This window comes from Mobula birostris, chromosome 3 (genome assembly GCF_030028105.1).
Source record: "Mobula birostris isolate sMobBir1 chromosome 3, sMobBir1.hap1, whole genome shotgun sequence".
Classification (NCBI taxonomy): Eukaryota; Metazoa; Chordata; class Chondrichthyes; order Myliobatiformes; family Myliobatidae; genus Mobula; species Mobula birostris.
This window is the reverse complement of record NC_092372.1, coordinates 138309133-138334919: the sequence shown is the minus strand read 5'-3', so window position 1 is coordinate 138334919 and position 25787 is coordinate 138309133. Positions and strand designations below refer to the sequence as shown.

At 40.5% G+C, this 25787-nt stretch overlaps 1 long non-coding RNA gene across 1 annotated transcript in view; it reads right to left on the bottom strand.

The window, feature by feature from the left end:
• Nucleotides 1–1126: 1126 nt before the first annotated feature.
• Nucleotides 1127–25787, bottom strand: part of LOC140194715 (uncharacterized) — a 214997-nt gene continuing 190336 nt past the window's right edge. The window contains exon 4 of the long non-coding RNA XR_011885273.1: nt 1127–1169. This is a non-coding gene — a long non-coding RNA (uncharacterized lncRNA). The remainder of the gene's footprint in view (nt 1170–25787) is intronic.

Genomic DNA, 25787 nt, shown 5'->3' with positions numbered 1-25787 from the left:
GCATAGAGAGTCATTGCTTGCAGCAAGTGGATTTCTATGTTATTCAGAAATAACTTTTATAGACATTCATCATTTCACACATAGTTATTTCTTTTATAGCACAAATACTTATAGAGACATGAAAATGAAAAGGAGAGACAATGAAATTGACTTAATGGCATGTTTAAAGAGTCTTTAGTACCATTTCAGGACTGGATTCAGTTCATTGATTATTGAATACAACGTCTTACAGTAAAATGCAACATAATTTATTTTCTCATTTTACGATTTGAGGAAAATCATAAGTTAGAATGTAGGAAAGGTCTATGAATCCTAAATGCGCTGTTAAGATTTTGAAAATACAAGAGAGACTACGGATGCTGGAAATCTAGAACAACACACACAAATCCCTCCAATAGATCTTGTCTGGCCTTATGAATACCTCCAGAATTGTGTATGCATTGCTTAAGATTTTGAAGTGTCTTTAACATTTATAAATATAAATCCATGACAGGCCTGAGTACATGGTCATGAGACCCATACTTTTCCCCATAGCAATGACATTAATGGTAGATAACACCATCTGCAAACCATGATTCTTGCATATTAGGATAATTGAATTCTAACACTTTGCAGTAATCTTGGTGCATACCAACACTGGAATCTCGGACTTGGCATATTATTGCATGGGCCTTGGATTCCTAAGAGCCAGTGGGAATGTTGCATTTCCTCAAGGAAATTTTGGGCACATTCTTAAATATTTTTCTTTGTTTTGCCATTAATCTCTTCCCATGGCAGAGCTTAGAATAGACTGACTGTATCAGAGTCTGGTGTTGGCATGAAAACATAATATATATTGCACATAATTTCAAGATTATATTTATTACACATTACTAGTTGCTTTGTCAAAGTGACATGTCCTCTAAGTGTGAATGCTTATATCCCAGATGAATATAATTTTTATATTATACTATAGAGTAAGTTCACTTTTAATGTGCCAACCTATCAATGCAGAACATGTTCAAAGCTAAATACTTGCAAATCATACAGTGTACAAAAAATTTTCAAGATAATTTCATGCTATTGCTAAACTAAGAAGTGAAAACAATTTTGCAACTTGCCAAGGCACTGCTTACCAAGGACTGCTGTATCTGGTGCTCAAGCTTCTCATTCGCCTCACAGAGCTTCCCCTTGTAAGAAGAAAGCAAAAAAAACTGCAGTTCACTGAATACTGAATAACCTGCACTTATATTAGGTTTTACTATATTTGATAATAGGTCAGATGGCAAATTAGAATTTGCTGCATTGGATTAAGGTATTTATTCTTGGCTTTTGCAATACATCCTGAAAATGATCTTATGAAATAATTGCCCAAACCTGCTCTGATTTTGTGAGATTCATATTTCAGTTTGACCAGCACTGTATTTGCTTTCCTACCTATATTTTGCTGTAGATTTTTCTTACAGGGTTCAATTACATTTGCCTTTTATTAAAAGAAAAAAAGTCACACATTTAGTATTATTATTATTATTATTATTATTATTTAGATCCCCCACTTCTGGCCCACAAAGCTCCACCACCCAGTACCCACCAATTTAACCCTAGCCGAACTACAAAACAATTTACAATGACCAATTAACCTACTAATCAGTAGGTCTTTGGACTGTGGGAGGAAACCAGAGCACCTGGAGGAAACCCATATGCAAACAGGAAGAATGTACAAACTTTCTTACAGGGAACGCTGGAATTGAATTCCAAACTCTGATGCTCTAAACTGTAATCTCATCACAGTAACAGTGAATGGTCGGGCCCTAGGGTGCATCGAAAACAAAGCAACCTTGGTATACAAATCCAGGGATTAAGGCAGCATGCAGGATTCTCTGCAGCAAGGTTGCATACTGCTAAAGCTAGCAGGACTGCTGCCTGAAGCCAGTAATCCGGATCTAGCCTTGATTCTTTTGTGCTGCTTGTGTACAGTTTGCTTGTGCTCCCTGTGACCACATGGGATTTCTCTCACAAACCTTATGAGTTACCTATAGGAGTTAGTTGGTTAATTGGCATTTTAAATTGATCCAAATGTATAAGTGAGTACTCAAATCGAGGGATGGATGCAGCAGAATGGTAGTTGATAGAAAAGCAAGAAATATAGTTTAGACAAAAAGTTTGTAGGGAATGGGCTGCTGTGTAATTCAGCATGGAGTCAATGGCCTGAAATGATCTCTTCCTATGTCAAAAGGAAATTCAACATGATACATTAGCCTCAGTGTGGAATATAAAAGCAGAGACAGCATTAGATAGGCCACATCTTCATTATTGTGTGCAGTTCTGGTCACTGCACTATTGGAAGCACTTAAATGAATTGGGGAGGGTGAAGAAGAGATTCACCAGGATGCTGCCTGGGACAGAGTATTTCAATTATGAGGAGAGAATGGACAGGCTGAGTTTGTTTTCCTATGAATGAAGGAGATGAGAGGTCTCCTGTTTAATTCAAAATTATGAGGGGCATAATTGGAGAAGCTCGTAAGAGGCTTAAAAGGCAGAGGTTTAAGGTAAGGGCAGGTGACCGAGGGTACCAGAGAAGAAAGAATTTTTTTCACCTGGAAGACTGAGAGGATCTGGAAGGTATTGCCTGAGTGGTTTGTGGAGACAACATTTATGTACTTAGTCTTGCACAGATTGGCAAGCAAAGAATGCTGGAAATGGGTCAGTATAGGTGGATACCTAATAGGCAACAAAAAGCCTGGTCTTGTGCTCAGCAAACAGAGAGTCTCATAAAAACAACAATCTTAGGTGAAAAGAGTAAAGACAAATAAAAAGATATTCAAAACAGATCATGCTTTGAATTAGGTCCAACGTATGATATTCCATAAACAAATGCAGTGAGAGAGAGAACCTGTGGTTTGTTGAATTTCGGATGAAATGCAAAGCTTTTGGGGTAACTTTGGTCTGTGTCTTTGCTATTGCTTAGCACATGTTTGGGCTTGGTGATGGTACCGATGCTCGTTTATTTTTGCTGGCGGGGGGGACGGTGGATCAGTGCTCGCTGCCACTTACGCGCGGGAGCGGGGAGCTGTGGGGGTATTTTGGGGTTCTCATGTTTAACTGTCATTCATTCTTTGGGGCACTTCTCTGCTTTCATGGACGTTAGTGAAGAAAAAGCATTTCAGGATGTATATTGTATATATTTCTCCGACATTAAATTTGACCTTTGAACCTTTGATATTACTAGCTTGGGAAAGGAGTTTTGAGGTCAGGGATGTGGTGAATAACAAAATTCCTTCATGCTTCATGTTCAAAAACCAAATGCCATGGATTTTTTGCCCTTAGTTCTTGAGTTTAGCATTCTACAGGATCTTGATAGGGTGAATGTGGAGAGAATCTGGAACAGTAGGTCACTATTGAAAAATAAGGATCATCCATTTAATCAGGGATGAGCTAATTTCATTTCCCTCAGGGCTGCAAATCTTTAGTCTCTAACTTAAGTCTCTTACTAAATGCAGTCAAAACAAACTTCTTGAATATGTTTAAGCAATAGGTGCACAGAATCGTGAAAAGCAAGGAAATGAAAGGTTAACAGATGTGGTCAGGAATGCAGAATTGAGGGTACAATTGAATCAGCCACTATCCTACTAGTGGAGCAAGAGGCCTATTTATACTACTAAAATACACACTACTAGATCCAGAATGTGCTTTCAACAGAATCAGAGCAGGGTCTATTGTACTGCCCAAAGATCAGTGTTTATAATTATACCCAATGATTTTATAATTGGCTTAGTTTTATCTGATGTAAACTAATTCTGAACTACTTGTTAGAATTATTCTCCTCACTGTTGAGCATGCAATTCTGTGGTCCTGCATGCTCTTTGAGGTTATGAGATGACTACTGGGACAGTGATAAGCTTCTGAACGAGCATTGCCTTCTTAACCAGAAGTTATGTCCTTTTTATGAATAGGATGACAGAGCTTGCCAATTCTCAGTTTTCATTAAAATGAGCTGCCTAATCATTCTCAGTTAAATAGAATTCCATAGAAGTTCATAATAAAACCTTCACAGCAGTGATAGCAGAGTGGGGCATTGCTGATATTTAAACAGGGAGAAAGAGATAAGCTGGGCAATTGCCGACAAGTCCAGGTCAGATAATTGTTGGGAGTCTATTATAATGTACAATATCATCTATCATGTAGCAATATTAAGGTTAAACAGGGGCAATCAGCATGAATTATTAAGCCTTGTTTGAATAATAATTTGAACTTTCTGAAGAAGAAATATATATTCATTTAGGGCAATGCATCAGATGTAGTCCCCACGGATTTTAGCATTGTAAAGATCCAACAGCAAATTTGAGAGGGATGAGTAAAAGCCCATGAGATCCAATCAAGAGCAGCAATTTGGTTCCAAAATTTTCTCAGTGCCAAACAACAGAATGTAATGGTAGCTGGATAACAGTAGCGTTTCATAGGACTTGGTACCCTCTATTTTGTAACCTATATTGATGAATTAGGTTCATACATGGGAGAGTGATAAAGCTTTTGCGTGAAAGGAAAATGGGTGTGTAGTTTGCAATAAGGAAGAAAGCCTTAGAATGGAATAAGTCATAGATGGCCTGGGCAGTAGGGCAGGCAACCAATATATGGAATTTAATATAGGGAACTGTACAGGATTTGGGAAGGTCCAATGAGACAAGGGAAGAATATAAAGAGGGTGACAATTTTCATTTAGTAGAGGGTTAAAGCAAGGGGTGTGAATTTAAAGTAATTGGTCAGAGATTAGAATAGAGAAAAATAAAAGAATCACCCAGAAGGAATCTCAGTCTGAATGAATAGTGGAGGCAGAAATCCAAAACACATTTGAACATTACTTGGCTACATATTTTAAAAGCCATGCTTTGGTGACGTTGTGCTGGAAAATTGGATTAGGCTACATAGCCCTTATTACAAGTGGCCCAAATGCTATCCTTCCATTTCCTAAACATTCATGATTTATAGTTTAATGTCTTGTTGTCCCCTTGAAAGTTTCTGGATTATGGCTATAGCTTTACTGTCTACGATAAAATGAAGCTGAGTGCAACAATTGGGAATTACAGTGAGAAGTTAATTCTGAAGAATTTATAGTCTACAGGTTCAATATTGAAAGAAAATGGAGATTTTTCTAAATCCAAAATTAAATTTGTGTGGGTGCTGGAAGCATGTAGTACAGTTTGACATTTAGAATTTGAATAACTTTTCAATAAGAGACTAATTTCAAAAACAAATGCCACTTTAAAAGACTTACCAGAACTTAGAGAGAAAAATAATTAGAATACTGTAGGAAGGAGTTTCTGCACGGCAAACCTGTGCCAGTATTAGCTCTAAAACTGCAGATATCAAAAGTGGTTGCTTTTTCACATTCTGTTATCCTCACACACCCACATGCATAATTTTTTTAGATAAATTTGAATAGATTTTTTTATCATATTGGTACTTCATTATGAAGTTACTGCTGACAAGACCAGCATTTATCGTCCAATCCAAATTGTCCTTTTGAAGGTGGTGATGAGCCAGCATGTTAAACCATTACCTTAATACCAGAAGGCCATAAAATATAGGAGCAGAATTAGGCCATTTGGCCCATCAAGTCTACTCCACTATTTCATCATGGCTGATGCATTTCCTTCTCAGCCCCAATCTCCCACCTTCTCCCCATATTCCTTCATGCCCTGACTAATCAATCAACTTCTACCTTAAATATACCAAATGACTTGACATCCACTGCCACCTGAGGCAACAAATTCCATAGATTCATCATTCTCTGGCTAAAGAAATTCCTCCTCATCTCCATTCTAAATGGACATTCCTCTAACCTGAGGTTGTGTCCTCAGGTCTTAGATTCACCCAACATAGGAAACATCTTCTTCCAAATCTACTTTATCAGGGTCTTTTAACGTTACAGCCCCGTCTTTCGAAGGCACTCGTACAATGTCAGGGACAGAACTGCAGAATTTAGACCAAGAGATGATGAAGAAACTATGATATATTTCTGAGCCAGATTCCAGTATAATTTCAAAGTTCAGAGTTAATTTATTATCGAAGTATGTATACGTCATCGTATCATACACTGAGAATCATTTTCTTGCACACAATGACAGTATAACAAAGAAATATAATAGAATCCTTGAAAAACTACAAACATTTGTACATACAAAGACTGACAAACAACCAATGTGCAAAAGAAGACAAAGTGTTCAAATAAAAGAAAGAAAAATAATAAATAAATACCATGAACATGAATTGTAGAGTCCTTGAAAGTGAGTCCTTAGGTTAAGAATCAGTTCAGTGCTGAGGCAAGTGAAGTTATCAATACTTGTTCAGGATGCTGATGGTTGAAGGATGGTATCTGTTCCTGAACCTGGTGAGATGGGACCTAAGACTCCTGTACCTCCTTCCTGATGGTAGCAGTGATAGGAGAGCGTGGTCTGGAAGGAGTGTATCCTTCATGATGGAAGCTGATTTCTTGTGGCAGTCTCCATGTAGATGTGCTCAATGATGAGGAGGGCTTTTCCTGTGATCTACCATTTTTTGTAGGCTTTTCCATAAATGGGCATTGGTGTTTCAAAACTAGCCCATGATGCAAACAGTCAGGATACTCTCCACTGTGCATCAAGAGAAACTTGTCAAAGTTTTACTTGATTCTGAATCTGTGCAAACTTCAAAGAAAATGGAGGGGCAGCCATGCCTTCTTTGAAATGACACCTACATGCTGGTCCCAGGACAGATCCTCAGTGATGATAACATCAAGGAATTTATATTTACGGACCCCCTCCACCTCCAATCCCCTAATGAAGACTCTCCTTCTGTAGTCAATAATTAGCTCCTTGGTCTTGCTGACACTGAGTGAGAGGTTATTGTTGTGGCATCACTCAGCTAGATTTTCAGTCTCTCTCCTATACGCCGATTCATCGCCAGTTTAGATTCAGTCAAAAACAGTGGTATCATAAGCAAACTTAAATATGGCATTGGAGCTGCAAGTCTCACAGTCATATGTATAAAGCAAATTGAGCAGGTAGCTAAGTACACAGTTTTTGGTGCATCTGTGCACACAGTGATTGTGGAAGAGATATCATTGTTCATCTATATTGACTGAGGTAAGGCCTGTAAGTATGGAAATTGAGGATCCAGTGGCACAAGAAGGTATGGAGGCCTAGGTCTTGGAGCTTATTAATAAGTTTCGAGCGGATGATAGTTTCAAATACAGAGCTGTTAGTCAATGAAGAGCATCCTGACTGTCCAGGTGTTTCAGAGCTGCGTAAGGAGCCAATGAAATGGCATCTCCTGTTGACCTGCTGTGACGATCGGCATAATGGAGCGGATCCAAGCCACTGCTCAAGAGGAGTGAATCTTTGGAATACCATGTTCAAGGAAGCAGTAGAGGCTACCTAATTAAATATATTTAAGACATAGTTAGATTTTTTTTGATAACGCATAGTTAGATACTTTATTGAAGAGCAGAGGAATTAACGGTTGTGGGGAAATAGGAAGCAGGTGGAGCTGAATTCCTGGCCAGATCAGCCATGATCTTATTAAATGATATGGCAGGATCCATGGGCCAGATGGCAACTCCTGTTCCTATTTCTTCATTTCTTATGTTCAACAGGATCCAAAATCCAATTAATATTAAAAGTAGTTGTATACCTTTTGAAAAGAGGGAAACAAAAATACTTTAAAGTAATTGAAAACACTGAAGGGGAAGGATTAAAAGTTATGTGTATTTGAATGATCACTATTTTGATAGCTTTAGAATTAAAATAAATTGATATTGCAAAGGCTTGCCACCCTAAGTATCTGTGCATGAAAATTGAAAAACATATTGGCAGGATCTCTCTTTTCACCTGGATGAGCAAAACAAATTGGCAGTTTAACACCTAAGAGACATTTTGTACAATTGTATTCTTGGTCCTGTTCCACTGAAACAAACACTTAGCAAAGCTTCAGGGAGTTACAGATGCATCCCTGTTCTTTTCTGATATATTTTTCTTTCCATTTTATTTCTTTAACTCTTACTATACCTATGAGGGTATTTTATTAAACCTGACTATGAAATAGAAGATCAAAAGGAAGAATTACAAGATACTCAAGAAGAGAAAATCAAAACCATATGGAATTTTGCAGATCCTGGAAATCTAAAGCAGCACTGACAAGCTGCTGGAGGAACAGCAGATCAGGCAGCATCTATTGGCCTGAGAACCTTCCTCAGGATTGAAAAGGAAGGGGGAAGATAATAGAATAAAAACATGGGGGGGAGGGGAGGGATGACAGCTAGAAGGTGATAGCTGAAGCCAGGTGGGTGGGAAAGGTAACGAGCTAGAGAGAAAGAAATCTGATAGGAGATGAGAGTGGACCAAATGAGAGAGGGAAGGAGGAGGAGACCCAGGAGGAGGTTATAGGCAGGTGAGAAGAGGTAATAGGCCAGAGTGGGGAATAGAAGAAGAGGGGAGGGGGAGGGAAAAAATGTTTTTACCAGAAGGAGAAATTGATATGCACACCATCATGTTGGAGGCTATCCAAATTGAACATAAGGTGTTGCTCCTCCACCCTGAAGATGGCCTCATCTTGGTACAGGAGGAGGCCATAGACCGCCATGGCGGAATGGAAATTAAAATGTTTGGCCACTGGGAAGTTCTGCTTCTCACGGATGAAGGAGAGGTGCTTGATGAACTGGTCCCCTAGTTTATGACAGGACCCACCAATGTAAAGGAGGCTGCATCAGGAGCATCTGACACAATAGACAACCAGACATCTCATGCCAATGACAATGTTGATTGCAGGAAAAAAAAAGTACATGGTCCTGGGGAATAGCTATGAGGAACTTACTACTAATGAGGATAAGCGCAAAGAGACTGGCCAAAGCATGACAGAGACCCCAAAGGAAGTAATAAAAAATTATTTCCTCGTTCCTTGTAAAGAACTGGATCTCCACCACATATTCCTCTTCAAAGTCTTCAAATATAGCACACTTCTGAAATACATACTCATCTCGTGCAACTTTATGCTTGATTGTCTAATCAGATTCTTATCCCATGACACGGTTGGAAGAGTGGTGAATTTGCAGAGTCACCAAAGGACATCCTGTAATTATAATTTTGGGTATGTTCATCCTCAAACAATATTTAGCATTTGATGTGGTTAGTCATAGTCATAGTCATACTTTATTGATCCTGGGGGAAGTTGGTTTTCGTTACAGTTGCACCGTAAATAATAAATAGTAATAACATCATAAATAGTTAAATAGTAATATGTAAATTATACCAGGAAATAAGTCCAGGACCAGCCTATTGGCTCAGGGTGTCTGACCCTCCAAGGGAGAAGTTGTAAAGTTTGATGGCCACAGGCAGGAATGACTTCCTATGACGCTCTGTGTTGCATCTCGGTGGAATGAGTCTCTGGCTGAATGTACTCCTGTGCCCAACCAGTACATTATGTAGTGGATGGGAGACATTGTCCAAGATGGCATGCAACTTGGTCAGCATCCTCTTTTCAGACACCACTGTCAGAGAGTCCAGTTCCAACCCCATAACATCACTGGCCTTACAAATGAGTTTGTTGATTCTGTTGGTGTCTGCTACCCTCAGCCTGCTGCCCCAGCACACAATAGCAAGCATGATCGCACTGTCCACCACAGACTCATAGAACATCCTCAGCATCGTCCGGCAGATGTTAAAGGACATCAGTCTCCTCAGGAAATAGAGACGGCTCTGACCCTTCTTGTAGACAGCCTCAGTGTTCTTTGACAAATCTAGTTTATTGTCAATTCGTATCCCCAGGTATTTGTAATCCTCCACCATGTCCACACTGACCCCATGGATGGAAACAGGGGTCACTGGTACCTTAGCTCTCTTCGGGTCTACCACCAGCTCCTTAGTCTTTTTCACATTAAGCTGCAGATAATTCTGCTCACACCATGCGACAAAGTTTCCTACCGTAGCCCTGTACTCAGCCTCATCTCCCCTGCTGATGCATCCAACTATGGCAGAGTCATCAGAAAACTTCTGAAGATGACAAGACTCTGTGTAGTAGTTGAAGTCCGAGGTGTAAATGGTGAAGAGAAAGGGAGATAAGACAGTCCCCTGTGGAGCCCCAGTGCTGCTGATCACTCTGTCGGACACACAGTGTTACAAGCACACGTACTGTGGTCTGCCAGTCAGGTAATCAAGAATCCATGACACCAGGAAAGCATCCACCTGCATCTCTGTCAGCTTCTCCCCCAGCAGAGCAGGGCGGATGGTGTTGAACACACTGGAGAAGTCAAAAAACATGACCCTCACAGTGCTCGCTGGCTTGTCCAGGGTTCAGCAGGTAGACGATGGCATCCTCAACTCCTAGTCGGGGCTGGTAGGTGAACTGGAGGGGATCTAAGTGTGGCCTGACCATAGACCGGAGCAGCTCCAGAATAAGTCTCTCCAGGGTCTTCATGATGTGGGAGGTCAATGCCCATGTGGGAGGTCAATGCCAGTGGTCTGTAGTCATTGAGGCCGCTGGGGTGCGGTGTCTTTGGCACAAGGACGAGGCAGGACGTCTTCCACAGTACAGGAACGCTCCGGAGCCTCAGGCTCAAGTTGAAGACATGGCAATGTACTCCACATAGCTGAGGGGCACAGACTTTGAGCACCTTGGTACTGACACCATCCGGTCCTGCAGCCTTGTTTGGGTTGAGACGTGGTTAAGCACATTGCTCCTTCACAGCCTCTGCACATAGTTCAATTTGAACAATTTCATTCTAAGCCATCAAGTCACCGCGGGAAAATTATCTTAACTGGCTATGATTTTCATCAACCTTTTCATGTCATTCAGTCAGAGACCTCAAGAATCTATCCTTAATCTAATCCTACTCCATGCATATATACCACTGGTCAGGACCAACAGTCAGATAAATTACAGTTTTCACATTTGTGCCAATGCCACCCAGCTCTACTTCTGCACAATCCCTTTCAGTCACTCAGTAGAATCCGGTGACCAAGGTTCAGTCCTGACCTCTGGTGCTGAGTGTGACCACAAGTTCATCCTGCATGCTCCCACGTTCCAAAGATATGCAGGTTGGTAGGTAAGCTGGTCACTGTTTATTATCCCTAGTACAGATGGCTGGTAAAATACTCGGTGTGGAGCATCAGGTTAATGTTAAAGGGAAGTGAGAGGTGGAATGGAATAGTTGGCATAGATTTGATAGACTGATTGGCCTCTTCCTTAGTCATGGTGAAATACGAGAAATTTGAAATGACCAATCTGATTTGCCATGCTCGTCTTCCGGAATCCAATATTAGATGGACAGAGGATATCATTGCCTTCAGCACCCAATGCAAATTTAAGTTCCTTGCACTTCTTTGTGATTTGTCACATTGACATTTTTGAGGTCAAATGCAACTGATTCCAATTCAATGTCCTAATTGTCCTAGGACTAAGTTCTATAATTTAGACCATTGTTGTCTCTGCCACAGCAAATCTGCTTCTGAAACTCTCATACATGCATTTTATTTTCAACATTCTCCTTTTTGGGCACTCTTTTTCCATCAGCTATATGTTTCAGATGGCTGAAAACTGTTACACTAAGTTTCTTTCAGCCTTCAACACTGTGGTCACAGACCTACATTAACTTCCAGTCAGCCTGTGCACAAATCCCTCTGAGGCAACAGCCATCCACTCCATTAACTCTTTTTGCTCTAAAATCCTTAGAACTCTGCATCCTGAGCTCTCACAAAATCTAGTTTTCTCGTTCCTTTCTCTTAAATTCTCCAAATCTCTATCTCCTCTCCTGTAAGATATTCTTCCATGAGACTTAGCTCTTTGGCTAGTGATTTTATGATTAGTGTATTAGTGTATTAGAGCAAGTGTATGATTAGTACTTACCTAATGCAACAGTTAGAGAGGTTGATTGGACTAGAGCAGTTTTTATATCCCTCCAGTTGCTATTCCTCTGAAAATGGAGCTTGAAGAGGCATGAAAACAAAGCTCCATTTATAGAGGAACATACCGTAGAACAAAAAATGGTTGTCTTTGTCGTGGCTATCCCTCAAGGTCGAGGATGATGGTCTTTGTTCTGTTGATCTACTTATGGGCTCTCAAGTGGCTTATAAGTCCAATCAACAGACAATTTGGCTCACAATGTTGAAATAATAAGTAAACAAAAAAAAGTAATCCCTTCTACCTGCACTGTGTTTACATTTTTCCATTTCCTGCACATTCATGCGCATAGCTAAGAGCTTCTTGAAAGCCTGTCATCTTTGTCTCCACTGCCTCTCCTGGGAGCACATTCCAGGTACTTACCACACTCTGTGCACAAAATAACATTGCCCTGCACATTGTTTTTGAACTTGCCCCTTCTCACCTTAAATGCACGACCTCTGATATTAGATAAGTAATACAAAACAAATTGGAGTCCAGAGGAGGTTCACAAAAATATCCAGAAATGTAAGTGTCAATGTATGATGAGTGTTTGATGGCTCTGGACCTGTACTCACTGGAGTTTAGAAGAATGAGGGGGAGTCCCATTGAAACATATCAAATATTGAAAGGCCTAGATAGAATGGATATGGAGAGGACATTTCCTATAGTGGAGAATCGAGTATACAAGGATGATCCTGTAGGGCAAGAATCAAGAGAAATTTCTTTAGCCAGAGAAGATGAATCTGTGGAACCTATTGCCGTATGTGGCTGTGAAGGCCAATTCATTGGGTATATTTAAAGCAGAGATGATTAGCTCATGATTAGTAAGGGCTTCAAAGGTGACGGGGAGAACGTAGGTTGAGAGGGATAATAAATCAGCCATAATAGATTTGTGGAGCATACTTGATGGGCTAAATGGCCTAATTCTGTTCCTATTTCTGATAGTCTTATGGACAATGAAATAAAAACAAGCTCTGGTGCACAGGCTTTCTTCTTCAGAAGCACATTGGCAAAAATAATAATAGAACTCTTTCACTGCTGTTGGGTTTGGTAATAAGCTTGCCGTGGTCAGTTGTAAAATTGATTTACAATGTACCTGCTCACTTCGTTATTATCAAGAATTTATATGTAATATTCAGTCCTTTTCTTAGAACATGGTTGAAACAACATTTACATGCCATAACACAGTTCAAGAATACAGCAATGAAATACAGTTATATCATTTATTTACATGATAATTTTCGTTTTATTTTCTGAATTCATTCACCAATTTTATTTACCTTGTTCTGCTGACATTTAAAAGTTTAGCAAACAAAAAAGCATTTTTTACATGTAATAACCCATTAATGAACTGATTTTGTAACCTGTTTCTTTGCAGTCAGTAATGTTAACTCCAGAAAGCATAACTCAACAGTAGCCAAGGGTGTGAACAATTAATTGGGCAGAATTCAAACCCAGTAGAAGAAATGAAAATCTGGCATTTAATAATACAAATGTTTTTTGTTTCCCTACACAACTGAACAACATGCTGTATAGGTTAATTTAAGAGTTTAATTTTTCTGGAAAGAGTAAGTAGATCTTTGAAACAACAAGTAGAGTATTAATTTCTTTTGAGCAAAGCTATTTGGTTTTGGTTTTCAAATCATCATCTGCATTTCTAAAACTGCCCTGTCTTGATGTTTACTTGGCCCCATTCAGCCCATTTGCAGTCACCGAAAGGGAGTCAAATTTTACTCAAGTGCTTGTCAGAATCAGAATCAAGTTTAATATTGTTTGCATATGTCATAAAATTTGTTGTTTTGTTGCAGTTGTACATTGAAATACACAATAATAAAAACTATAAATTACAATAAGTATATTAAAAAAAGAAAATTAAATTAAATGAGTAGTTCAAAGAGAGGAAAAAGTACTCAGGTAGTGTTCATGGGTTCAGTGTCTATTCATAAATCTGATAGCGGACGGGGTGTAGCTGTTCCTGAAATGTTGAGAGAAAGTCTTCAAGCTCCTGTACCTCTTCCTTGATGCTAGCAATGAGAAGAGGTCACGTCTTGAGTGATGGGAGTCCTTAACGATGGATGCTGCCTTTTTGAGACATCACCTTTTGAAGGCATCCTCGATGCTGGGGAGGCTAGTGCCGATAATGGAGCTGGCAGACTTTACAATTTTCTGCGGCTTTCTTTAATCCTTTGTGGTGGCTGCTTCATACCAGATGGTGATGCAATAAGTTAGCATGCTTGCTAAGGTACATCTGTAGAAATTTGCAAGGATCTTTGGAGACATACCAATTCTCCTTAAACCTCCTAATAAAATATAACTGCTGTTGTGCCTTTTTTTGTAATTCCATCAATATGTTGGTCTCAGGATAGATCCTCAGAGATGTTGACACCCAGGAAATTGAAACTGCTCACTCTTTTCATTTCTGACGCCTCGATGAGGACTGGTGTGTGTTCCCTCAATTTCCCCTTCCTGAAGTCCACAATCAATCCTTTCATCTTCCTGATATTGAGTTCAAGGTTGTTGCCATGACACCACTCAACCAGCTGGAGCTATCTCGCTCCTGTATGTCTCTTCATCGCCATCTGAAATTCTGCCAACAGTAGTTAAATCATCTACAAATTTATAGGCACTTGAGCTGTGCCTAGCCATATAGTTTTGGGAGAAGAGAGAGTAGAGCAGTGTGCTAAGCACACATCCTTAAGGCACACCCGTGTTGATTAACAGCGAGGAGGAGATGTTATTTCTGATCTGCACAATCTGTGAGCTCCTGGTGAGGAAGTTAAGAATCCAGAGGGAAGTACAGTGGTCCAGGTTTTGGAACTTGTTAATTAGAACTAAGGGTATGATGTTGTTGAACACTAAGCTGTAATCAATAAACATCAGCATGATATGGATATTGCTATTGTCCAAGTGACACAAGGCCAAGTGGAGAGCCAGTGAGATTGCATCTGCTGTAGACCTGTTCTGGTGATAGGCATATTGCAGGGGTCCGGGTCCTCATTTAAGCAGGAGTTGATTCTACCCATGACCAATCTCTCTAAGCACTTCATCAGAGTAGGCGAGAGTGCCACTGGGCAATAGTCGTTGAGCTAGCTCAGCCTCCTCTTCTAGGGCATCGGTATAAGGGTTGCCCTTTTGAAGCAGGTAGGAACATTCGGCTGCAGTTGTGAGAGACTGACGATGGACTTGAGGCACTCCCACCAGTTGGTTGATACAGGTTTTCAGTGCCCTACCAGGTACATCATCAGATCCTGATGCCTTAAGAGAGTTTACCCTCTTAAAAGATTTTTTGATGTCAGTCTCCCAGACAGAGATCCCAGGGTCACCAGATGATGCAGGGATTCACATAAGTTTAGTTTTATTCTGCCTTTCAAAGCATGCATTAAAGGCATTGAGCTCACCTGGGAGTGAAGCATCACAGCCATTCATGATGTTAGGTTTCACTTTGTAGGAAGTGATGGCCTGCAAACCCTGGCAGAGCTGACGTACATACAATTCCATCTCTAACCTCAATCAGAATTGTTTCATCACCCTTAAAATAGTTTACCAATGGTCGTATCTGGACTTCTTGTATATTTCTGGATCACTGGTTTTGAATGCCACAGATCTAGCCCTCAGCAAACTACTAATCCTCTGGTTCTTCCACAGCTTTTGGTTTGGGTATGTTCTCAGAGGCACACACTCATTCCCACAGGTCTTAATGAAGATGGTGACAACTGTAGCGTATTAATTCAGATTCAAAGATGAATCCCTGAATATTGTCCAGTCCACCAACTCAGTCCTGTAAGCGGTCCTCTACTTCTCTTGACCATACCTTCTTAGTCTTCACCATTGATGCTGCAGTCTTTAGTCTCTGCCTACACACAGGGAGTAGAAGTACAGACAGATGATCAGATTTTCCAAAATGTGGGCATGGGATGGCACTGTAAGTGTTCTTGATTGTGCTGTTACAGTAGTCATGTGTGTTGGCTCCTCTGGTTCCACAGGTGATATGTTGTTGGTAATTGTTCGGAGACTTCTTCAAGCTGGCTTGGTTGAAATCTGCTGAAATGATGGGGAAGACATCAGAGTGCACAGTTTTGTCCCTGCTGATTACCTCCAGTGCCTGCCTGACATTGGCCTGAAGTGGAATGTACACCGCCACCAGGATGATGGTGGAAAACACCCTCGGCAGATAAAATGGATGGCATTTGATCTCATGATGTTTCAGATCGGTTGAGCAGGGCTGAGACAGTACTGCCAATCTGTGCTTTTCAGGACAAAAATAATTCTTAAATCATAATATGAACCAGTATTTATTCATTGAAAAAGAGGGTGTTCCAAGTGCTTGCTCATTCATGTGTGAAAGTATAAAAACACAACAACAAAAATCTGCAGCAAAAGTCAGAGTCTAAGAAGAAACTACCTTAGTTTCAGAACTTGCTGCAGTCATTATTTTGGCCACACACAGCTGAAATAGAAATGTTCATTGCTAGTATACAGTAGATAGGGCAGATGCAAGATAACGTGATCCACTACAAAGTTGGAGCATTCTATTTCATTTCTGAAGTTATTCCTTTACCCACTAAGTAATGCTCCAATACTCACCAGAGAGATGAACCCACCAACGAAAGTGAAGGATCAAGAGGTACAAAAAAATAGTGATCTAAAATCCTGCACAAAGGTCATCCAGCCCAAAATATTTAGTGAGATTCTTCCAGGCAATGCAGTTCCAGACATTTTAAGTGTCTCTAGCAATTGATATCACAGATGTATCTCTCCTTTGTGCCAGATCTATGTTTGGCACACAATTTTTCTGGTGGTTTACTCTGTCACTCTAAATATTGAAGAACATGATTTGAATATGGTCATCCACATTAATAGACACGAGTATATTCATCATCCATTGAGGAATGAATTACCTTATATTATCTGTCTGTCTGCAATGGCTGATAAGCAATGATTCTTGCACAAAGGTGACCCCCCCCTCCAAAAAAAAGTCTATTTTCTACCAATTTTTAAAATTCCGCTTTTAATGACATTTTCTTCTTCCTTTGGAATCAGAACATTTTGACAATGTTTACAGAGAATCAAAAGCAGATGACAGCACAGCACCACATAGAGGAAATGAAAAGACATCAGAACTTAACAGAACTCCATTGAACAGGGAATTATAGTTCAAGTTACTGAAGTAGCTGCTTGTAATATGCTTCCAATAGAACATTATGTGGGAATAGATATTCACCAGCTGTCAAAGTCAAAGTAAATTTGTCAAAGTACGTACATGCTACTATGCAGTATACAGTACCTTGAGATTCATTTTCTTGTAGGCATTTACAGGAAAATAAAGAAATACAATAGAAGTTATGAAAAACTATACATAAACTAAGATTGACAGCCAATGTGCACAAAAAGACAAATTGAGCAAAAAAAAACATAGTACTGTGTACATACTCCTTGAAAGTGTGTCTGTAGGTTGCGAGGTCAGTTTTTTGTGAGTAAAGTTATCCATGCTGGTTCAGGACCTGATGGTTGTAAGGTACTAACTGCTCCTGAACCTAATGGTACAGGGTCTAAGACACCCGTACCTCCTGCCTGATGGTGGTAGCAAGAAGAGAGCTTAGCCTGGATGGTGGGGATCCTTGAAAAAAGGAAACTTCTTTCTTGTAAGCAGTGCTCAATGCAGATGTGCAACGTCCACACCAGGAACATTGGACCCTAAAAGAGTTACTTCCTCCCAAGCCATCAGGCTGATCAGCACCTCCCTCTGCCCATTAACCCATCCAACCACATGTCCCACCACTACTACTTTATCATTTCCTGTCCCATTCGCTTTCTGAACAGACACTCCTGTACCATAGGTCATTTCATGTACATACAATCAGTCTATGTATATAAGTCAATTTTATGTATTTACAGTATATTTATTGTTATTTATTATGTTCTTTTACTTATTGTGCTTTTTATGCTGCATCAGATCCGGAGTAACAATCATTTCGTTTTCCTTTACGCTTGTGTAATCAGAATCAGGTTTAATATCACCAGCATATATCATGAAATTTGATGAATTTGTGGCACCGGTACAATGTAATACATGATAAAATAGAAAAAAAAACAACTGTGAATTACAGTAAGTATATACAGTTACAAGAAAAGGTTTGTGAACCCTTTGCAATTACCTAGTTTTCGGCATTAATTACTAATAAAATGTGATCTGATCTTCATCTAAGCCACAATAATAGACACACACAATCTGCCAAAACTAATAAAACACAAACAATTGTACCTTACATGACTTTTTTGAATACATTGCTTAATTATTCACAGCCCAGGCTGGAAAAAGTATGTGAACCCTTGTATTTAATAACTGGTAGAACCTCCTTTAGCAGCAATAACCTCAATCAAATATTTCCTGTAACTCTGACCAGACTTGCTCAACAGCGAGGAGGAATTTTAGACTATTCTTCCATACAGAATTGTTTCAGTTCATCAGTATTTCTGGGATAACTTGTATGAAAAGCCCTCTTCAGGTCATGGCACAGCATCTCAATTAGGTTAATGTCTGGACTCTGACTTGGCCATTCCAAAACATTAATTTTCTTCTTTTTAAACCATTCTGTTGTTGACTTACTCTTGTTTTTCAGATCATTGTCCATTGCATCATCCAACTTCTATTATGCTTCAGGTGACAGAATGCTACCCTAATATTCTCCCGTAAAATTTGGAATTCATTGTTCCCTCAATGATCACAAGATGTCCAGGCCCTGAGGCAGCAAAGCAGTTCCAAACCATGATGCTCCTTCCACCATGCTTCATAATTGGAATGAGGTTTTGGTGTTGGTGTACATTGCCCCTTTTCCTCCAAACATAGCAGTGTGCCTTTCTGCCAAAAAAGTTCACCTTTTGTCTCATCTGTCCATAGAACATTGTCCCAGAAGTGTTGTAGAACATCCAGATGGTCTTTTGCAAATCTGAGGTGTGCAGCAGTGTTTTATTTTGGAGAGCAGTGGTTTCCTCCGAGATGTCCTTTGACGTACACCATTCTTGTTCAGTGTTTTTCTTATACTAGGCACATGAACAGAGTCTTCAGCACGTTCTAGAAATTTCTACAGGTGTTTTTCTGTTACCCTTCAGTTCTTTTTCACCTCCTTCTGCATTATACATTCTGTACTCGGTTGAGATTTGCAGGATACCCACTCCTAAGGAGAAATGCAACGTTAATGAATTTCCCCCATTTATAGACAATTTCTTTTACTGTCGACCGATGAACACTCAGGTCATTAGAAATACTTTTGTGGCCTTCTCCAGCTTCATGCATCTCTACAATTCTTCAAATGTTCTCTGAAAGTTGTCTTGCTCGAGGCATGGTGCACATAAACAGATCGTTCTTGAGAAGTGCAATCTCTGTCAATAACCTGACTTTGTGTGCCTTTCTTTATATAACCATGAGAAGATGGCAAGTGGTGGGTGATGGAGGTCCTTAATGATGGACACTGTCTTTTTGAGTGTTACGTAACCGGCAACAATGAATATTAATCGAGACAGGTTTTATAAAAACAACCAAATATTTATTAAACATGTATAAACGATAAGGAAAAAAAAACAAAGGAAAACTTTAACCGGAGGTTAAACAGGTACGCAGCTGTTCATCAACTCCACTCAGCTCTGGTTCTTAAAGTGTTAAATGTGAAAACAGTTCTTAAAGCGGTAACTTCGAAAGTCAACAGTTTTACACATTCAATTGGGAGAGACTTCTCTGGAGAAGGATTTCTTCACAGACGCACCTTTACTGCTGGTTCTGTCCACAGGATTCCCGATGCCTAAAATAAACAGTTTAAATCGACTGACCTTAAATTCCTTTAGAGAGAGAGAGAGAGAGAGAGAGAGAGACGGAGAGAGAGAGCACCTTTTTGCATGAACTCTTTGCTCTTTCTGGCAAGAGTTATCTCGATGCAGGTACTTCCCCAACGAAGACTCAATAAGGGCGATCCTTTATTAAACTGCCAAACGATGCCGACTTCTCTCGATCCTGCACTTCGATGAATTCTTCACTCTCCCTTCAAAACTGTCGGAGTTAAGTAACTTGGCACTTCCAGCCACAAATTTCCAGTCCAATAAAACAATATCTTGTAAGAGAACGCACCTTCCGTTTTAAAAATGAAACTGCGTCACAAAAAACAAACACGCAACAGAAACAGAGGCACAACACGTTCTACCTGGAAATCTACAAACTCAAAAACTAACTGCGTCATCTGGGTCGACTTTTATATAGTCACGGGGTACATGTCATCACGTGACCTCACATCGGCAGGAAAATCACATCAGGTGACCTCCAAAAGACCATTACATCATTCTCACAAAAAAAAACAGATCTCCTTGAGCATGTAACACGAGGCACTGTTCCTTGAAGATGTCCTGGATACTACGGAGGCTAGTACACATGATGGAGCTGACTATTTTTACAACTCTCTGCAACTTACTTCAATCCTGTGCAGTAGCCCCCTCCCACATACCAGATGGTGCTGCAGCCAGTTTGAATGCTCTCCGCAGTACATTTGTAGAAATTAACGAGTGTTTTAGGTGACATACCAAATCTCCTCAAACTCCTAATGAAAGATAGCTGCTGTCTTGCCTTCTTTATAGCTGCATCAATATGTTTCGACAAGGTTAGGTCCTCAGAGATGTAAACACCCAGGAACTTGAAATCGCTCACTCTTTCCACTTCTGATCCCTCAATGAGGACTGGCGTGTGTTCCCTCATTTTACCTTTTCTGAAGTCCACAGTCAATTCTTTGGTCTTACTGACGTTGAGTGTAATGTTGTTGCTGTGACACCACTCAAGTATCTGGTATATCTCGCTCCTGTACATCCTCTTGTCACCATCTGAGATTCAGCCAACAGGAGTTCTGTCATCGGCAAATTTATAGATGGCACTTGAGCTATGCACACAATCATGGATGTAGAGAGTGTACTTGTGAAAGAAAATAAATGATGTTGAATCCTGAACGTAATTTACCTGGGCAGTAAATTAATCGAGTAGTTTGGCTGTCCACTACCAAATCCAGCTGTGCTTCATTATTTTATCCTTTCAGCCCTGTCATGAGCCATGGCCTCAAAAAATGACGTCTACCAACTTTGTGAGTGCCATTTTCAGGGTAGGGACAGGGGCATACAACCATACACATCACCTGAAGTTTAACCCCAGCTTCACTCAAGGAAGTATCAGCATTCGTGATGGAGGAACAAATCAATATAAGTAAAAGCACAGAGGAAAAAGTTTAAAATGACAATGAAGTGAAATTTTTCTAGTTGGTTGTGAATTTGAGGAGCGTAGACTATGTATGTATAAGCTTCAGACAACATGAATATGAATCTCAAGGATGTATATGGTATATATACATTGGTAATAAATGAACTTTGCACTTTGAACTTTGAACATGACTTAGAAGGAAGCATAATCCTATAGAGTTGGAGATTAGGCTAGAAATGGATTAATGCATTTCTCTACTGAATAAAGGAAGCAGCTCCCAGAAAAAAAGGCTGATGTGCAGAAAAGAGCTAGATAAATTTGCAGCCAGGAATGAAAGCTACAAAAGCCAATATGAATAAAGGCGCACAAATTTTGCGTCGAAAGTTAGAAGGAAGAAAATAAAAATCTGAAATAAAAATCACAAAATTCTGGATTTGCACAATCAACAAAGGAGAGAAAATACAATGGGTTTATCTTTTCAACTGACTCCAAAAAGACCCATTACGAAAAGAGGGAAAGAAAGGAAAGGGAATAAGTAATCAACAAAGAAACTAATGGTGTTGCTTCGATGCCCTGCAAACTGCTTCATGACAATCATGAACAGAAAATTTGCCCAGATAACACAGATATTCCAAAATTGGCAAATGATTTGCAAATGGTGTGAAGGAGCCCATGGAGGTAAAGACACCGGAAGATAAATAACCTGTGTACAACACATATTAGAATCATCAGTCATGAGCTGAGTGGACGTATCCATATTACTGGTTCAGACTTGAAACATCTATCAATGCCTTACAATATTCTCTGTGATCTCAGCAAGTCAGAATAAGTAAAATTTATTTGGGGAGTTCTTCTTTTGAGTGCCTTCTAGTCATCTGAAGTTTTCTTTTCATTCATATCAGAGTCATTAATTTTGCCTTTCATTTCCATGTGCGTGTGTCTCAGTGTGAAATTAGCCCATAATAATGACATGAGGAATCAGCAACATTTCCTATACCAATTCTCTCCTCTATTGACTTTAGTGAAAGGAAATATTGGGATACAGAAGCAGGAAAAAAGATTTGCTATAAAACTGTTTTCACATAATTCGGAGTAGAAAGAGTTGGGTCCAACTAGAAAAGTCATGATATCTTAGTGCATTTCTCATAATCCTGAATTCCAATTCATTTCAGGAATCTGTTTAATTCCTTCATGAAATACATCATGGTTTCTTTTTCCACTGTGCATGGTAGCAATGCAGATGAAGGTGGCAGGATCAGCTAATAATAACGGCAAATAACATTCTATGTACTTTTGCCATGGTCACCAGGTTTGAGGCCTTGGCCAGCATTGGGGCATAAACAAATTACGATAACAATAATTTCCTCTGAGTTAAGTGTCACCTCAAATTGCTCTTGTACAATCATACAAATGTGCCACTACTTTCCCTGCCCTGTATCACAACTCTAATCTGGTGCCTGCCATCTCAGATATAGCCAAGAACTATTGGCAGTGACTGAAGAGGAAAAGGTGGAGCAGCAAGAGGGTTCTGATGATGATCACACACTGACTCTTGATTTCATATTTGTAGTTATTTGTTCAGGAACCAACACTGCATATATTTTAGAGGAATCTTTAAAGGTGGGATCTAAGTGTGGTAAGACACCAGGCAAAGTGCCTTAAGGCTAGGGCAGGATCAGATAGCCTTGGTTCCAGTTTCACATGGAGGTGATTCAGAAGACTACTTCGACATATATATATAAAAAAGTTCAGGTGCTGGAAATCTGAAATAAAAACAGAAAATGTTGGAACAGTCAGCAAGTCAGGCTGTATCTGTGGGAAGAGAAACAGAACTATTACTTCAGGTCAGTACCAGGGTGCTCAAAGCCTGTGCCCCTCAGCTATGTGGAGTACTTTGCCATGTATTCAACCTGAGCCTGAGGCTCCGGAGGGTTCCTGTATTGTGGAAGATTTCCTGCCTCGTCCCTGTGCCAAAGACGCCACGCCCCAGCGGCCTCAATGACTACAGACCACTGGCATTGACCTCCCACATCATGAAGACCCTGGAGAGACTTGTTCTGGAGCTGCTCTGGCCTATGGTCAGGCCACACTTAGATCCCCTCCAGTTCGCCTACCAGCCCTGACTAGGAGTTGAGGATGCCATCGTCTTCCTGCTGAACAGTGTCTACGCCCACCTGGACAAGCCAGCGAGCACTGTGAGGGTCATGTGTTTTGACTTCTCCAGTGCGTTCAACACCATCCGTCCTGCTCTGCTGGGGGAGAAGCTGACAGCGATGCAGGTGGATGCTTCCCTGGTGTCATGGATTCTTGATTACCTGACTGGCAGACCACAGTACGTGTGCTTGCAACACTGTGTGTCTGACAGAGTAATCAGCAGTACTGGGGCTCCACAGGGGACTGTCTTGTCTCCCTTTCTCTTCACCATTTACACCTCGGACTTCAACTACTGCACGGAGTCTTGTCATCTTCAGAAATTTTTGGATGACTCTGCCATAGTTGGATGCATCAGCAAGGGAGATGAGGCTGAGTACAGGGCTACGGTAGGAAACTTTATCACATGGTGTGAGCAGAATTATCTGCAGCTTAATATGAAAAAGACTAAGGAGCTGGTGGTAGACCTGAGGAGAGCTAAGGTACCAGTGACCCTGTTTCCATCCAGGGGATCAGTGTGGTCATGGTGGAGGATTACAAATACCTGGGGATACGAATTGACAATAAACTGGACTGGTCAGAGAACACTGAGGCTGTCTACAAGAAGGGTCAGAGCCATCTCTATTTCCTGAGGAGACTGAGGTCCTTTAACATCTGCCGGACGATGCTGAGGATGTTCTACAAGTCTGTGGTGGCCAGTGCTATCATGTTTGCTGTTGTGTGCTGGGGCAGCAGGCTGAGGGTGGCAGACACCAACAGAATCAACAAACTCATTTGTAAGGCCAGTGATGTTGTGAGGATGGAACTGGACTCTCTGATGGTGGTGCCTGAAAAGAGGATGCTGTCTAAGTTGCATAGCATCTTGGTCAATGTCTCCCATCCACTACATAATGTACTGGTTGGGCACAGGAGTACATTCAGCCAGAGACTCATTCCACCGAGATGCAGCACAGAGCCTCATAGGAAGTCATTCCTGCCTGTGGCCATCAAACTTTACAACTCCTCCCTTGGAGGGTCAGACATCCTGAGCCAATAGGCTGGTCCTGGACTTATTTCATAATTTCCTGGCATAATTTACATATTACTATTTAACTATTTATGGTTCTATTACTATTTATTATTTATGGAGCAACTGTAATGAAAACCAATTTCCTCCGGGATTAATAAAGTACGACTATGACTATGACTAGGTCAATGATCCTTCAGACATAGGCTGTGAACCTGAAATATTAGCTCTGTTTCTCTTCCCATAGCTGTGGCTTAACCTTAAGTATAAGATCAAGAGTAACTCTATTTGTCATATATACACCAAAACATAGAGTGAAAAGTGATATTTGCATCAATGACCAATACTCTCCAAGGGACAATATTAATAACACTGAAAGAGTACAAGGAAAATTTACAAGAATGTCACTGGGATTTGAGGACCTGAGTTATCGGGCAAGATTGAACAGGTTAGGCCTTTATTCCCTGGTGCGTAGGAGGGAATTATAAGTGGTACAGATAGGGTGAATGCAAGCAGGATTTTTCCACTGAGGTTGTGTGAGACTAGAACTAGAGGTCATGTATTAAGGATGAAAGGTGAAATGTTTAAAGAGAACGTGAGAGGGAACTTTTCACTCAGAGGGCGGTCAGAGTGTGAAACAACCTGCCAACAGAAGTGGTGGATGCGGGTTCAATTTCAACATGTAAAAGAACTTTGGATAAGTATATGGATGGGATGGACACGGAGGGCTATAGTCCAAGTGTAGATCGATGGGACTAGGCAGAATAATTGTCTAGCACAGACTAGATAGGCCAAAGAGCCTGTTTCTTTACTGTATGCTGAGATAGCCCACAACTGTGACCATGTTTCTGGTGCTAACATAGCAAGCCCACAACCTAATAACCCTGACCCGTATGCCTTTGGATTCTAGGACAAAACTGGAGAGCATAAAGGAAACCCACATGGCCATGAGGAAAAGGTACAAACTCCCAGACAGCGGTGGGAGTTGAACCCTAATCACCGGTGCTGTAAAGCACTATATCTAACTGCTATACTCTTGTGTGGCCCATATTTCCGCTGCTTAGTTTCTTTTTATTTCGAGCACTTTTGCAGGATTGACTGAGGGATGCAGTTGATTAGTGTTCAGAGCAATCCACAGGGTGAAATTGTAAGCCAGAAAGTGCACAAGGCTTGATAAGCAAACATGATGTAATCTATCTCTAACCTTTGTGCAGAACCTTGGAGCCCATATCCTCTAACATTTGTAAGTGATGGACAATTTCATTAACACACTTATGGTCTAGACCAGAATAATGCACCTGACAACTGACATCTCAGTATAATGGACTCCAGTCAACATCTGGGGCTGAATTGAAGTCCAACATCTGCATGATCTGGACACCAATATCCAAGTCTGCTTGCAGGGTATCACTTCAGACCAGGAAGTAGTTGATTCCCAAGGTACCCATATGGATAGAATGTGGTCCCAAGTGGTACTGTCCAGCTCTCCTCACCTGATACTACCATCAGAGCAAA